The sequence below is a fragment of the Bufo bufo genome, chromosome 5 (genome assembly GCF_905171765.1).
Source record: "Bufo bufo chromosome 5, aBufBuf1.1, whole genome shotgun sequence".
Taxonomy (NCBI): domain Eukaryota; kingdom Metazoa; phylum Chordata; class Amphibia; order Anura; family Bufonidae; genus Bufo; species Bufo bufo.
The window spans coordinates 316,351,098-316,367,888 of NC_053393.1; the positions used below are offsets into that span (position 1 = coordinate 316,351,098).

General features: G+C 47.0%; 1 protein-coding gene across 3 annotated transcripts in view; it reads left to right on the forward strand.

Moving 5' to 3' along the window:
* The first annotated feature begins 11,090 nt into the window (after window positions 1-11,090).
* Window positions 11,091-16,791, forward strand: part of LOC121002082 (MARVEL domain-containing protein 3-like) — a 43,149-nt gene continuing 37,448 nt past the window's right edge. The window contains exon 1 of one of the 3 annotated variants that reach the window (XM_040433380.1): window positions 11,091-11,201. The gene's annotated coding sequence lies outside the window, so the exon portion shown is untranslated. Of the gene's footprint in view, window positions 11,202-11,485; window positions 11,535-16,791 lie in introns of those variants that run through there. The other 2 variants (XM_040433382.1, XM_040433383.1) reach the window with 2 other exon arrangements.

Sequence of the window (16,791 nt, forward strand, 5' to 3'; positions counted from 1 at the left end):
AGAGCTACGTTTTGATATTAAAGTTAATGGTTTTAATTCATTATTTTGTCTTTACAACACTTTGTGTTATTCCACATCCAACAGATTTATGGGCCGCAGATCCCTTGATAAAGGTCATAATTGACCGAAACGTCGGGACTTCTGTATACGACCCTATGTTATGCCTAACATGTAACACTGCTGATGTGGAATAACACAAAGTGTTGTAAAGGCAAAATAAGGAATTAAAACCTTTACCTTTAATATCAAAATGTGTGGTGTGCCATAGATCTCTACCTACAATTGTAACTAGCAGAAGTAAGAGGTGCGTATGGCCACCATGCGCACCTCTAACTTCTGCTAGTGACACCAGGGGAACCTATGTCTGGTGCCGGCTTCCAAATCCTGCACTATACAGTACGTCTGATGCTCTTACTACTTAGACACAGCCTGGATTGATGGTCCCCTGATGATCTGGCGACGGCAAGTGAAACGCGTAGGGCCGAACAGGTCCGTCACTGGGGTCTCCCCCCACCTCTATTGACGAAGCTGGGCAGTCACTAGGCTGCATAGGGGAATTGGTAGGGATACCCAGATAGGTGAGTTTTATTTATCCACTGGGGTTACCCTCAATAGGGTAATCGTGGTGTTCCTCTGACAAGTATAAGCCCAGGTCAAGTAGGGTAAGATAAGGGTCAGAGACCAATCACTGGAATCATGGAGACCCCAGTGGTGGCACCACTTTGAAAGACTGTGGTAAGACTGTTCCTCTTTTACTGAGCACTGGTAATTTAGGCACATTCATGCAGCACATACGGTATTCTTGTATATTATTGTACTTATGGGCTATTATTTTATATCTAGTGTTTATTAAAAGTTAAGCTTTAGTAAAGGTCACTAATTTTTGTTGTAATATATTCTGTTGAGAGGGTTGCCCAACATTTATTACTTTTGACCCAGTAAGATAGGGTTTATTTTCATCATTGTTGTGTCATGGAAACACAATAACAATTTTTTTTTTTCAAAAATGCTTTATTACGTAAAACTGAAAGTAGACATATTTGATATCATGGCGTCTGTAACAACCTGCTCTATAAAAATAGCACATGATCTACCCTGTCAGATGAATGTTGTAAAAAATAAAAACTGTGCCTCACAAAAAACTTAATATAGAGCAATTAAAAATCATATGCACACCAAAATAATACCAATAAAACTGGCACCTTATCCCCTAGTTTCCAAAATGGGGTCACTTTTTGGGAGTTTCTACTGTAAGGGTACATCAGGGGGGCTTCAAATGGGACATGGCATCTAAAAACCAGTGAAAAAAAGTGAAATTTAGAAATTTGATCTCCATTTTCCTTTAATTCTTGTGGAACACCTAAAGGGTTAATAAAGTTTGTAAAATCAGTTTTGAGCAACGTGAGGGGTGTAGTTTCTACCATGGGGTCATTTATGGGGGGTTTCCACTATGTAAGGCTACTTTCACACCTGCGTTTAGGTCGGATCCGTCTGGTATGTGCCCAGACGGATCCGCACCTATAATGCAAACGCTTAGATCCGTTCAGAACGGATCCGTTTGCATTACCATGAACAATGCAAACGGATCCGTTCATGATAATGCAAACGGATCCGTTTTGACTTTACATTGAAAGTCAATGGGAGACGGATCCGTTTGAAAATTGAGCCATACTGTGTCAACTTCAATTGGATCCGTCCCCATTGACTTACATTGTAAGTCTGGACGGATCCGTTTGCCTCCGCACGGCCAGGCGGACACCTGAACGCTGCAAGCTGCGTTCAGGTGTCCGCCTGCTGAGCGGAGCGAAGGACAAACGGAGCCAGACTGATGCATTCTGAGCGGATCCGCATCCATTCAGAATGCATTAGGGCTGGACGGATCCGTTCGGGGCCGCTTGTGAGAGCCTTCAAACGAAGCTCACAAGCGGAGCCCCGAACGCTAGTGTGAAAGTAGCCTAAGCCCCACAAAGTGACTTCAGACCTGAACTGGTCCTTAAAAAGTGGGTTTTAAAAATTTTCTTAAAAATTTTAAGAATGGCTTCTAAAATTCTAAGCCTTCTAACGTTCTAAAAAAATAAAAGGACATTTACTAAATTATGCCAGCATAAAGTAGACATATGGGTAATGTTAAGTAATAAATATTTTATGAGGTATCACTTTCTGTTTTGAAAGCAGAGAAATAGAAATTCTGAAAATTGCAAATTTTTTCAAGTTTTTGGTAAATTTGTGATTTTTTCATAAAGGTGAAATATATTGACTCCAATTTTTGACTATCATGAAGTACAATGTGTCACAAGAAAACAATCTCAAAATGGCTTGGATAAAAAAAAAAAAAGTGTTCCAAAGCCATTATCACATAAAGTGACACATGTCAGATTTGCAAAATTAGGCCTGGTCAGGAAGGGGGTAAATGGCCCGGTCTGGAAGTGGTTAATTGCCGTTCTGCAGTGAAGTCACATTGTTCTACAGCCTTTATTGGGCTGTTGGTGTCTGCCAAAGGGCACAGCAGCGCCGATGTATGGAGCTGTAACTGCGGTCAAGGACAATATACACTCACCTAAAGAATTATTAGGAACACCATACTAATACGGTGTTGGACCCCCTTTTGCCTTCAGAACTGCCTTAATTCTACGTGGCATTGATTCAACAAGGTGCTGATAGCATTCTTTAGAAATGTTGGCCCATATTGATAGGATAGCATCTTGCAGTTGATGGAGATTTGAGGGATGCACATCCAGGGCACAAAGCTCCCGTTCCACCACATCCCAAAGATGCTCTATTGGGTTGAGATCTGGTGACTGTGGGGGCCATTTTAGTACAGTGAACTCATTGTCATGTTCAAGAAACCAATTTGAAATGATTCGAGCTTTGTGACATGGTGCATTATCCTGCTGGAAGTAGCCATCAGAGGATGGATACATGTTCTCATTCTGTTTACGCCAAATTTGGACTCTACCATTTGAATGTCTCAACAGAAATCGAGACTCATCAGACCAGGCAACATTTTTCCAGTCTTCAACAGTCCAATTTTGGTGAGCTCGTGCAAATTGTAGCCTCTTTTTCCTATTTGTAGTGGAGATGAGTGGTACCCGGTGGGGTCTTCTGCTGTTGTAGCCCATCCGCCTCGCAGTTGTGCGTGTTGTGGCTTCACAAATGCTTTGCTGCATACCTCGGTTGTAACGAGTGGTTATTTCAGTCAACGTTTCTCTTCTATCAGCTTGAATCAGTCGGCCCATTCTCCTCTGACCTCTAGCATCCACAAGGCATTTTTGCCCACAGGACTGCCGCATACTGGATGTTTTTCCCTTTTCACACCATTCTTTGTAAACCCTAGAAATGGTTGTGCGTGAAAATCCCAGTAACTGAGCAGATTGTGAAATACTCAGACCGGCCCGTCTGGCACCAACAACCATGCCACGCTCAAAATTGCTTAAATCACCTTTCTTTCCCATTCTGACATTCAGTTTGGAGTTTAGGAGATTGTCTTGACCAGGACCACACCCCTAAATGCATTGAAGCAACTGCCATGTGATTGGTTGACTAGTTAATTGCATTAATGAGAAATAGACCAGGTGTTCCTAATAATTCTTTAGGTGAGTGTATGTCCTTTACAGCCCAATGGGTAAATGTGGCTCCTGCCCAGCCACATCAGCAATTTGGCCAGGTGACGCCACTTCCACTTTCACGTTCTCATGCCGTTGGTCCTGCGACAATGTCCGCCTCTGCCTCCTCATCCTCCAGTGTATCCTCAGCCTCCACTGCAGGGGCAATTCACAGTGCTCCTCCAACATACCACATGGGCAGGGCACGGCGGTGTCCCGCTGTTCTGCACCTAGTTTGCCTGGGCGAACGGAGTCACACAGGGGAGGAACTGCTCCGCATCCTTCATCAAGAAATAGAATCTTGGCTTTCTCCTCGACAACTCAAAATCGGAACCATGGTGACCGATAATGGGAAGAACATGGTGTTGGCGCTGCATAAGGAGGGCTGAGCCATGTGCCTTGCATGGTGCATGTGTTCAATCTGGTCGTAAAGCAGTTCCTGAAGTCTTCACTCTATCTGGAAGACATTCTGAAAATGGCCAGGAAACTTTGCATGCACTTCAGCCACTCAGACACTGCAGCGGCAGAACGGCGTCCCCCAACATAGGCTGATATGCGACGTTTCCACCCATTGGAATTTCACCCTCCATATGTTGGACCGATTATATGAACAAAGGCCATAAACAATTTCTTGATGATACTGGCGGACAGAGGTACTCCCCTGTGTAACTTCGATGTTAGCCAGTAGCAGTTCATGCGCGACACCTGCCATTTGCTCGGGCCCTTTGAGGAGGCCACTTTATTTGTCAGTCACCAGGACTATGGGATGAACAACGTCATTCCACTGATTCATGTCCTGGAGGAGATGCTGCTAAATTTGGCTGGCCAGGGGACAGGAGATGTCGCGATTACATATTATAGTCACATGAGCCCTGTGGGGCTGCACTAGAGGAGGAGGAGGAGGACATTCAAGCACAAGGAATGCTTAGAGAAATGGGTGTTTTTTCTACACAGGCGACAGGAGAGGAGGAGCAGCCAGAGGAGCTATAGGGCGATGACCCAATTGTCATCATTCGTCAGAGGGATGACTACTGGCTCTCCACCATGTTAGACCCTCACTACCAGTCCAAAATGGGGGCCTTTTTTACTCCCGCTGAGAGGGAAGACAAACTACTATCGAGACATCCTATGTAGTCAGTTGGCCGCTGCCTATGTGCGCCACCGCCCATCCGCACGCAGGTCTGACTGGGGGGGCCCTCTGTGCTCGCGTTTCACTGTCATGGCTGCTGGAAGGTGGTGGGGGGGGGGGAGCAGTACCAGCTCCATCAGCAGCAACTTAAGTCTAGAGTCGCTGATGAGCAGTTTTCCTCAGCCAACAACTGAAGAAACTACTCACCAGCAGCAGCAAGTAAACATAGAGCAGAACCTAAACCATCAGATTGTGGCATACTTGGAGTGCACCCTGCCACCCCACATTGAAGATCCTCTGGACTACTGGGCAGCCAAACTCGATTTGTGGCTGCAACTGGCCGAGTTTGCTCTGGACAAGGTTTCCTGCCTGGCCAGCATTATGGCATCAGAGCGGGTGTTTAGTGCAGCGGGGGCCATAGTTACCCCAAGGAGAACTCGCCTGTCCACCCAAAATGTGGAGAAACTGACCTTTGTGAAGATGAATCATGGATCAGCCAGGATTTCCACACACCAGTGCCTGATGCATCAGACTAGATCATCCATGGTGCCACACCTTCTGGCTACCTGCTTCAGCTACTATTCTGGTGCTGCCACTTGCCTGATGCCACACACCTGCTACCAGGTGCTCTTACTGCCACCCACCATCTTCAGCTGGTACTGTTATTGCCCCCCCCACCTCACTACTATATCACTGGGCCACTCTGTGGTCTCCTCATGCTGCTGCCAGCTCACCACTATGTCACTGGGCCACTCTGTGGACTTCTCACGCTGTTCCCACCCTCCCCACTCCATGAGTGCGCCACTATTTCGCCTTTTTGGCCTGGATGACATCACCACTTATTTGACCCTTCTAATCTGTCAGAAGGAAGGAAAAATGAGACACACATTGGATCCTGTCTATGTAGCAGCTGTAAGGCCTGTATGACATGGTCCCTATTTTGCATCAGAATTGGCTTATGATTTGGTAGCCAAAAGCAGGAGTGGGTACAAAACACAGAAGACATGAAAATATTCCATTCACGTGTCATCTCTGTTTTGGGTCCACTCCTGTTTTCCTTTGGCTTCAGCAATACTGATGGATTACTGACCAAATGCTAACCGAGTGAAGGCGGATTATTGTTCTGACAGATCAGCAGAAGGGCAAAATAATCAGTGATGTCAACACAAACTTACTGCTGACACCCTCTCCACTCTGTCAGGGGGCTCTACTTGTATAAGCATTTATTAGAACAGATTCTGTAGAAATCTATGTGGAATTAGCTGACAAGTATGTGTAAAAGGAGTGTGCTCTTTCACGCTATAGTAGGATCTCGGGCCTCTGCACGGTTCTTTATACCTAGCGCTAACATTGACCTGTAAGGCTGGGTTCACACTTGAATTATTTGGTCAGTTTTGGCCCCATGACTGCCCAAATAAGTGAAGTGTGCAGTGATTCTAAGGCCTAGCTCACACGAACGTATGGCTTTTATCGTTTTTTGCGGTACGTTTTTCACGGATCCGTTGTTCCATTTTTGAGTTGCGTTGTGTTTCCGTTTCCGTTTTTCAGTTCCGTTTTTCCGTATGGCATATACAGTATATAGTAATTACATAGAAAAAATTGGGCTGGGCATGACATTTTCAATAGATGGTTCAGAAAAAACATAACGGATACGGAAGACATATGGATGCATTTCCGTATGTGTTCCGTTTTTTTTTGCGGACCCATTGACTTTAATGGAGCCACGGAATGTGATTTGTGGCCAAATATAGGACATGTTCTATCTTTCAACGGAACGGAAAAATGGAAATACGGAAACGGAATGCATACGGAACACATTCCGTTTTTTTGCGGAACCATTGAAATGAATGGTTCCGTATACGGACCGTATACGGAACACAAAAAAACGGCCCGTACACCCGCAAAAAAAACCGTTGGTGTGAACTAGGCCTAAGGCCTCATGCACACGACCGTTGTGTGCATCCGTGGGCGTTGTGCCGTTTTCCGTTTTTTTTTTTCGCGGACCCATTGACTTTCAATGGGTCCGTGGAAAAATCGGAAAATGCACCGTTTTGCAGCCGCATCCGTGATCCGTGTTTCCTGTCCGTCAAAAAAATATGACATGTCCTATTTTTTTGACGGACAAGGGTTCACGGACCCATTCAAGTCAATGGGTCCGTGAAAGAACACGGATGCACACAAGATTGGCATCCGCGGCCGTGATCCGTGGCCGTAGGTTACTTTCATACAGATGGATCCGAAGATCCGTCTGCATAAAAGCTTTTTCAGAGATGAGTTTTCACTTCGTGAAAACTCAAATCCGACAGTATATTCTAACACACAGGCGTTCCCATAGTGATGGGGACGCTTCTAGTTAGAATATACTACGAACTGTGTACATGACTGCCCCCTGCTGCCTGGCAGCACCCGATCTCTTACAGGGGGCTGTGATCCGCACAATTAACCCCTCAGGTGCTGCACCTGAGGGGTTAATTGTGCATATCATAGCCCCCTGTAAGAGATCAGGGGCTGCCAGGCAGCAGGGGGCAGACCCCCCTCCCTTCCCAGTTTTAATTTCATTGGTGGCCAGTGCGGCCCCCCCCCGGCCCCCCCTCTATTGTAATATCATTGGTGGCCAGTGTGCGGCCTCCGTCGTCGGCCCCCTCCCTCCCTTTATTGTAATATCATTGGTGGCCAGCGTGCGCCCCCCCCCCCTCTATTGTAATATCATTGGTGGCCAGTGTGCGGGTTCCCCGACCCCCCCCTCCCTCCCTCTATTGTATTATTATTGGTGGCCAGTGTGCGGCCCCCCCGGCCCCCCCTCTATTGGATTAATATCATTGGTGGCCAGTGTGCGGCCTCCCCTCTCCCCCCCCCTTCCAATTCCGATCATTGGTGGCAGCGGAGATTCCGATCGGAGTCCCAGTTTAATCGCTCTGGGGCTCCGATCGGTAACCATGGCAACCAGGACGCTACTGCAGGCCTGGTTGCCATGGTTACTTAGCAATATTACAATATTAGAAGCATCATACTTACCTGCTGCGCTGTCTGTGATTGGCCGGGAGCTCCTCCTACTGGTAAGTGACAGATCATTAAGCAATGCGCCGCACAGACCTAGGAGGAGCTCCCGGCCGGTCACAGACAGCGCATCAGGTAAGTATGATGCTTCTAATATTGTAATATTGCTAAGTAACCATGGCAACCAGGCCTGCAGTAGCGTCCTGGTTGCCATGGTTACCGATCGGAGCCCCAGAGCGATTAAACTGGGACTCCAATCGGAATCTCCGCTGCCACCAATGATCGGAATCGGAAGGGGGGGGGAGGCGGCACACTGGCCACCAAAGATATTAATCCAATAGAGGGGGGGCCGGGGGGGCGCACACTGGCCACCAATGATAATACAATAGAGGGGGGGGCCGGGGGGGCCGCACACTGGCCACCAATGATATTACGATAGGGGGGGGCCGCACACTGGCCACCAATGATATTACAATAGGGGGGGGGGGGCGCACACTGGCCACCAATGATATTACAATAGAGGGAGGGAGGGGGGGCCGCACACTGGCCACCAATGATATTCAAACTGGGGAGGGAGGGGGGTCTGCCCTCTGCTGCCTGGCAGCCCCTGATCTCTTACAGGGGGCTATGATACGCACAATTAACCCCTTCAGGTTCGGCACCTGAAGGGTTAATTGTGCTGATCACAGCCCCCTGTAAAAGATCGGGTGCTGCCAGGCAGCAGGGGGCAGTCATGTACACAGTTCGTAGTATATTCTAACTAGAAGCGTCCCCATCACTATGGGAACGCCTCTGTGTTAGAATATACTGTCGGATCTGAGTTTCACGATGTAACTCAAATCCGATGGTATATTCTAACATAGAGGAGTTCCCTATGGTATATTAACTCCTGACTTTACATTGAAAGTCAATGGGGGACGGATCCGTTTGTAATTGCACCATATTGTGTCAACGTCAAACGGATCCGTCCACATTGACTTGCATTGTAAGTCAGGACGGATCCGTTAGGCTCCGCACGGCCAGGCGGACACCAAAACGACTTTTTTTTCATTTCCGTGCATCCTCCAAAAATCAAGGAAGACCCACGGACGAAAAAACGGTCACGGATCACGGAAAAACGCAAAAAAAAAACGGTCGTGTGCATGAGGCCTAAGAGCGATGCCTGTCATGTGCTTGTCATACTGACTCACAGTATTGTTTCACTACCACAGCAGACTCCCTATGGGTGTTTCTGCAAGGCAGTGTTCTACACCACTATACAGGCTCCCTGCAGCCAGGAAATAGCTGTTTTCTAATGGGATTCGCCATGAAAAAAATTCTAATCGTATCGAATCTTTTTGGAAAATTCGTCGAACTGACCAGAAATTCACTCATCTCTAATAGTGTTTGCATCTGTTTTTAGTTGAAAAAAAAAATGCTGTTTTAGACAGTTTAATTTTATTAGTCGCATTTACTACTGAAAGTGCAACAGTTTGGGAAGCTTTTGCACCTCGTTTGACTATTTTGAAGTTTTAGATTAATTCTGGAAGTCAATTTTTTGCAACTTTTTTGTCAATCTATTTAGGGCTCTTTCACACGAGTGGATGCCATGCGGGTAATCCGCTGCGTGAAAGACAGCCAAGCCCCGTTCCGGACAGCAGAGACACGGAGCATTAACATGCTTGATAATGCTTCGTGCCTGTCTGTGATCTTTTTACTACTAAATCACAGTGAGTTAAAGTTGTCACCGTGATTATGTAGCAAAAAGGTCACAGAGAGGCACGGAGCATTATCAATCATGTTAATGCTCCGTGTCTCTGCTGTCCGGAACGGGGATTGGCTGTCTTTCACGCAGCGGATTCCATGCCTGGCATCCGCTCGTGTGAAAGAGCCCTTATGTAGGAGCTCTTTTTTTACGCATGAATTGGCACACAAATAGTCTAATCTTTTCTCCACGGGTGGCTTTTCTTTATTCAACAGTTTTCAGTTGTAAAGTGCAATTTTTTGGCATTAAAAGTCACACTTTAAGGGAGACATGCAACTTTTTTTCTGCACAGATGCGACTATTTTCATGTGCAAATAAATTAGACCAGTCTAAGTGAATATGAACATGTCTAACTGATAACCAACCACCAGAGGTCAGAATAATAACAATACACCTCGTCTAATTCATCAACTGCTTTTAATAAATACTAGACAAAAGACTGACAGCCAAATCAAATACGCCTTTCTAATTTAACGCCTAAAAACACTCAAGCTTAATAAATGTGCCCCACTGTTCCCACACGGAGCATGTTCCTGACTTGCTAACTAACTCACACTAGCGTATGCAGTCTGGAAATCTCTGGTCCGTGTGTGAGCGTGATCCTTCGTTCTGGACTTGCAGGAGCACACGGCATTATAATGATTTATAATGCTGTGTACCTCTGCATGACTTTATTGCTACAGAATGATAGTGACAGCTTTATGTCAGTATGATCCTGTAGAAGTATGGTCAGGCAGAGGCACTTGCTTGCGGATGCTTGCGATTTTCACGCAGCCCCATTCACTTCAATGGGGCCTCCGTTGCGTGATAAACGCAGAATATAGAACATGCTGCGATTTTCACGCAACGCACAAGTAATGCGTGAAAATCACCACTCGTGTGCACAGCCCCATAGAAATTAATGGGTCCGGATTCAGTGCGGGTGCAATGCGTTCACGTCACGCATTGCACCCGCGCGGAAAACTCGCTCGTGTGGAAGGGGCCTAAGGGGCTCATCTGTAGCTGGCCTAACAGTTGAATAGTTCTGTCAGTGTTTTTCAACAGTTTAGTACTGTAACTTATCGTATGTGAGCTAAAACCACGAATTGCTCTTTGAAAAACAATAATGGAGAGATTTGCACTTCTTCCATGTGATCAGACCAGCTACAGAACAATGCATGGAAAAAATTCAGAAAGAATTATAAGATCAGCCCAATAAAAATGGACTGATCAGGTATAGTAAAAAAAATATAAATAAATAGACGTGTATTTCAAGCGCATAAAAACATCATCATGCAATCTAAAAAAAATCATTTTTTGTATTGCATGATGTTTTATGCGCTTGAAATAATGATTTTGAGTTTTTAACCACAAGTGGCAGAAGACTTGCCCAGGATTCACTGCATAAACTGATCAAGTATACAGTCTATGCATGCAGTTTATTTTCCAAAGTTCAAACTACCATAAACCAAAGGCATGTGAATGTGATATGTATTTGTATTGTCATATCTGAAATAAATAGACTCGGAAATAACTGAGAATAGCACCCAAGTACCTGCCTGAAACTAGGTGCGTTGAAGGTGGTGCTTGTGTCACTTGTATTGGTAATCTAAGCAGCTCCAACCTCCTCCTGAGCAGCACTTGCCAGACCAGTCCCACCTGTTCTCCTGAAACTACTTCTCTCTCTGCTCTAAGAGATTAAGGTGACAACAACCTGCACTGAGTTGGAAAAGGCGCTGTAGTTAGGAAGGTAAGCTACCAGATAGAAATACTCTACTTATGGGTTTGCTAAAGACTGAGGGATGTAATGAATCGTGTAACTGTGTGGAGATAAATCTAATAAGATGTAATTTCTTCTTAATTAATGAGAACTTGTGGACAGTCTTGTGATAGTTCAGCCTAGTGATTTTTACTGCTAAACGTCACAGAAATGCCAATGAAGTGAACAACTCCCAGGACATAAACTAGAAAGTGATCATCCAAATGATTTCCGTACAGTTCTCTAGTTTAAAGAGACCATGGATTCTTGCAAATGATTACTTGTTCAAAATAAAGATCACCCCTACAAGTTCAGCTGCACACGGTATGTAGAATACGATCATTCTATTTCTGTTGTGTTTTTGTGCCGATTTTAATAATACGACCGTGTGCAGGAGGCCTTATGATTATTTTCATGAGCAATACGTATTGTGTCAGGATCTGTTCAAGAAAAACAAATGGTTTGGAACACAAGTTAAATCAGTTTTGTCTGTGACTGCATTCAGTGCGTGCGGTTGTCCGTCCGGATTGCAGATTCGCGTGAAGAAAACTGAAAAATAACAATCTACATCTCGTAACAACCATTAGTGAATAATGCATTGCATCCGGATGTCTTCCGTTTTTCACACAAGCTCCATTCACCTCTATGGAGACAGGGCTGTGTGAAAAATGCAAAATATAGAACATGCTGCATTTTTTTTCCTGAACGCAGAGATGATGCGTGAAAAATGTGCACAGACCCATATGCATTCACTACACGTATCATATCCAGGCAGAAAACTCACCTGTGTGAAAAATCCCTTAGAAAGAAGAGGAGGGGCATGAGGAGGGAGAAAAGAGTGCTGTTAACTACTAATGGTAAACTATGTGGCCATTTCTGGGATCTCCATATATTGGCAGAATGGGGATCTCCTAAACGCCACCTGGCACTACAGAAAAGAGTAGTTAAGGTAGAGAGGTGGGCATTAGTGTTGATCGAGCATCAAAGTGCTCGGGTGCTCGAGTAGAACCACTCGGGATGCTCTACCGAGCACAATAGAAGTCAATAGGAGAGCCCGAGCATTAAACCAGGCACCCCTTGTTCTGAAGAGGGGAGAGTGCCTGGTTCATAGGAAAAGGTCAGAAATTGATGGAAACACCACTGAAATGGTTCGGGAACAGCATGGGGAGGATGTTTGGATGCATCTTGGACTCCTAGGTCGCTGCTGGGAACGATGTTGTCCGAGTAGTACGCCACTTTTACAGACTGACAATAATACGCACTTTGATAAGAGTTAACCTGTCAGCATTTTCAGTTGACAGGCGGATGCGCTGATCAGTTATTATGCCCCCAGCAGCACTAAATACCCGCTCTGACAAAACGCTGGCGGCAGGGCAGGCCAGGACCTCCAAGGCGTAGAGCGCCAGTTCGTGCCACGTGTCCTGCTTGGACACCCAATAGTTGTAAGGCACAGAGGGATCATTGAGGATGCAGACACTGTCTGCTACGTACTCCTTCACCATCTTCCAAAACGTTTCTCTCCTTGTGACACTAGGCCACGCATCAGGGTGAGGGTGCTGGCGGGGTGTCATTAAACTGTCCCAGGTCTTGGAGACTGTTGCCTTGCCTCTGTTAAAACTGCTGTGTGTTCCCCTCGTCTCCCCTCCTCCGTTGCCCAAGGAACTACGTACTCTGCTGCCAGCGTTGTCAGCTGGAAATTTTTGGAGCAATTTTTCCACAAGGACCTTCCGGTATTTCACCATCTTGCTAGTCCTCTCCACCACAGGAATGAGAGATAAGACGTTCTCTTTGTAGCGGGGGTCGAGAAGGGTGAACAACCAGTAATCGGTGTTGGCCAAAATGTGTATAACGCGAGGGTCACGGGAAAGGCAGCATAACATGAAATCAGCCATGTGTGCCAGAGTCCCAACAGACAAGACTTCGCTGTCCTCATCAGGAGAATGCCTTTCAATCTCCTCATCTTCTTCGGCCCATCCACGCTGAACAGATGGAATAAACCTGCTGTGGGTACTACCCTCTCTAGGGGAGGCAGCCGTATCCTGCTCACCCTCCTCATCATCCAATTCGCGCTGAGAAGATGAACGGAGGGTGGTCTGGCTATCACCCTGTGTACTGTCTTCCCCCATCTCCACCTCTTCCACATGAAAAGCATCCGCCTTCTTTGTGAGCAGCAAGCGTTTCAGTAGACACAGAAGTGGGATGGCTACGCTGATAATAGCGGCATCGCCGCTCACCATATGTGTTGATTCCTCAAAGTTGCGTAAAACCTCAAAGAGGTCAGACATCCATGCCCACTCGTCGCTTGTGATGAGCGGAAGCTGACTGGAAAGGCGACAACCATGTTGCAGCTGGTATTCCACTACTACCCTCTGCTGCTCACAAAGCCTGGCCAACATGTGGAACATGGAGTTCCAGCGCATGCTCACGTCGCACAACAGTCGGTGAGCTGGCAATTGCAAGCGCTGCTGCAGCGTTGCCAGACCGACGGCAGCTGTAGATGACTTTCGGAAATGGCCACACACGCGGCGCACCTTCACCAGTAGCTCAGGCAAATTGGGGTAGGTTTTGAGAAACCGCTGAATCACTAAGTTTAACACGTGGGCTAGGCATGGTATGTGTGTGAACTTGCCAAGCTCCAAAGCCGCCACCAAGTTACGGCCATTATCAGACACAACCATGCCTGGTTGTAGGTTGAGTGGCCAGAGCCACAGCTCAGTCTGGTCCCTTTACAGTGGCGGATCCAGGAGGGGGGCAAAGGGGCAATTGCCCCCCCTCGAGCTGGCGGCGGCGGGGCACAGAGAGATGAGCGCTTCCATTGTGGAAGCGCTCATCTCCATAGTCATCTGTATCGCCGTCCTCAGGACAGCGATACAGATGGCTGTGCTGAGGCAGGGGAGGGAGAGGCGTGTTTTTTTTTTTTTTTTAAATATATACAATACTTTTACTGGCACATGGGGGGCTGTTATTACTGGCACAGGGGGGGGGCTGTTATTAATACTGGCACATGGGGGGCTGTTATTAATACTTGCACATGAGGGGCTGTTAATACTGGCACATGGGGGGCTGTTAATACTGGCACATGGGGGGGCTGTTAATACTGGCACATGATTGGGGTCACTATAGGGGCATCTACTGAGGCCACAAAGAAGGGGTATTTTATATGGGGCGCTCTGTACAGTACAATTTTATACTGGGACACATTATGGTGGGTACTATGGGGAAGGGGGGAGAGGAGTATTATGGGGGCACTAAGAAAGGGTATTTTATAATTGCAAATTATGGGGGACACTGAGGGCATCTACTGGAGCATTTTATACTGGTACATTATGGGGGGCACTAGGGGGAAGGAGGGTGTGGAGCACTATGGGGCATTTACTGGGGGCACTATATAGGGGTATTTTATTCTGGCACATTATGGGGGCACTATGGGGACATGAGCTCACCTGGGGGCATTACAAGGGGGTATTTTTTGCACTGCCACATTATAAGGAGAATTATTTGTACTAGGGGGGCATTATGGTGGGCTTTATTACTCCCCCATGGTATGACCCCCTAGTAGCAGCACCATCCTCTCCCTGCTCTGCTATTCCTCTGCCCCTTCTCCAAATCCTTATTAAGAAATCTTTCTTATTAGGATAAAACACATCAGCTCCACTGAGCCCCCGGCCAAAGTGTTGAAGTGGTGTCCGAGATCCCCAAGGGCCAAGTCAAGTAATTGTAAGTTTTCATGTGAAATATGTTTGTTATACACATATAGCATACACTGTGCCACACAATGTATAGTATACCTCTACACTGTGTAGTCTGTTCTATAAGCACCATTGTTTTGTGGCGGCGGACAGAAAATAATCTGAAAGTGCCCCTCCCGAGACCAGGCTCTGGATCCGCCACTGGTCCCTTATATCCTGCCACAGCTCTGCGGCGGTGTGCTGTTTGTCACCTAAGCAAATTGGTTTCAGCACAGCCTGTTGCCGCTTCCCCACTGCAGTGCTACACTGCTTCCAGCTACTGACTGATGGCTGACTGGTGCTGCAAGATGAGAACTCAGAGGTGGAAGTGGAGGAGGAGAAGGGTGGGGTTGCAGCCACTAATGTAGGTGGTGGCGGAAATCCTGATGGAAGTAGGGCCTGCAATCCTTGGCGTCAGTAGCACCTGTGCCATCCCAGGGTACGACTTGCTCCCGGCCTCCACAACGTTCACCCACTGTGCCGTCAGGGAAATGTAGCATCCCTGGCCACAAGCAATTGTCCATGTGTCAGTCGTTAAGTGGACCTTCCCAATAACTGCGTTGGTCAGGGCACGGGTTATGTTACGGGACATATGCTGGTGTAAGGTGGGGACGGCACACCGGGAAAAATTGTGAAAGCTGGAGACTGAGTAACAAGGGACGGCCGCCGCCATCAGGCAATGGAAGGCCTCAGTGTTCACAAGCCTAAATGGCTTTTTTTCTGTTTTCAGCCATGGCAGCGTGCACCTGTGCATTGGGAGGTGCTGACTAACCCCCTTTTCTTTGCAGATTTACAGCGCTGGAGGTGCGGCACTCCTAGCGAGTCGTGCACTCATGATTAGCCTGTCTGCCCCATAGGCTGATTTTAATTCGTTTCAGTATAAAGCTGAGGCCTGCTCTCACTACATTCATTGGTAGCTATCTGGCACAAGGAAAGGTGTGGAGTGGGCTCAGCATGCATGTTGGTACCTGCATCCCTTGTAAGTAATGGAGGCCATTTTGGCACCAAAAATGGTAAAAGGCAGAGTGGACCCAGCATGCATGTGGATCCAACACTTCCTGAACTTTATGGCTGCCATTATGGCGCATAACAGGTAAAATTTAGTGTTAGGACCAGTCTTACAGAGATCGCCTTGACGTCCAGCAGACGGGCTCAGATGATTTTGTACAAAATGCATTTGCCAAGCATCTCACTTTATAAATAAGCTTAGCATTAGCACTATAATATTTTTTGTGACTATGGCATCATTGTACTTTATCTGGTTTGCAGGGTGCTGCTGCATTCCCCCTTTTTTCCAAGCCTAAATGGCAACATTTCCAGGGCCAACAATTTGGAAAGGTGCGCATTTAGTGCTATGGCCTGTGGGTGGGTGGCTGGGTATTTGTGCTTTCATTCAAAGGCCTGGGGTATGGACATCTGTACGCTGCACTGGGACACAGAAGTGGATGTGCTAGTTGATGGTGCTTGTGAAGGTCCAGGTGCAGGGCGGGAGGCATCCGGGCCTGCGTCTTGGACAGGGGATTGGCCAGCACGTAACACAGGGGAAGAGGAGGCAGTGGTGTGACCCGCAGACACTGATTGAGGACCCAGGCGTTCGTCCCACCTATTGGGGTGCTTTGATGCCATGTAGCGGATCATGCTAGTGGTGGTGAGGTTGCTAGTGTTTACGCCCCTGCTCATTTTGGTACAGGACAGGTTGCAAATGACAATTCTTTTATCGTCCGCACTTTCCACAAAAAAGCGCCAGACTGTGGAACACCTACCCCTTGGAAAGGGAGATTACTGCAAGGGGGTGCTCCAGGGAACAGTTGCGAGCCTGTTAGATGTGGCCCGCCTTCTCCCTTTTGCCACCC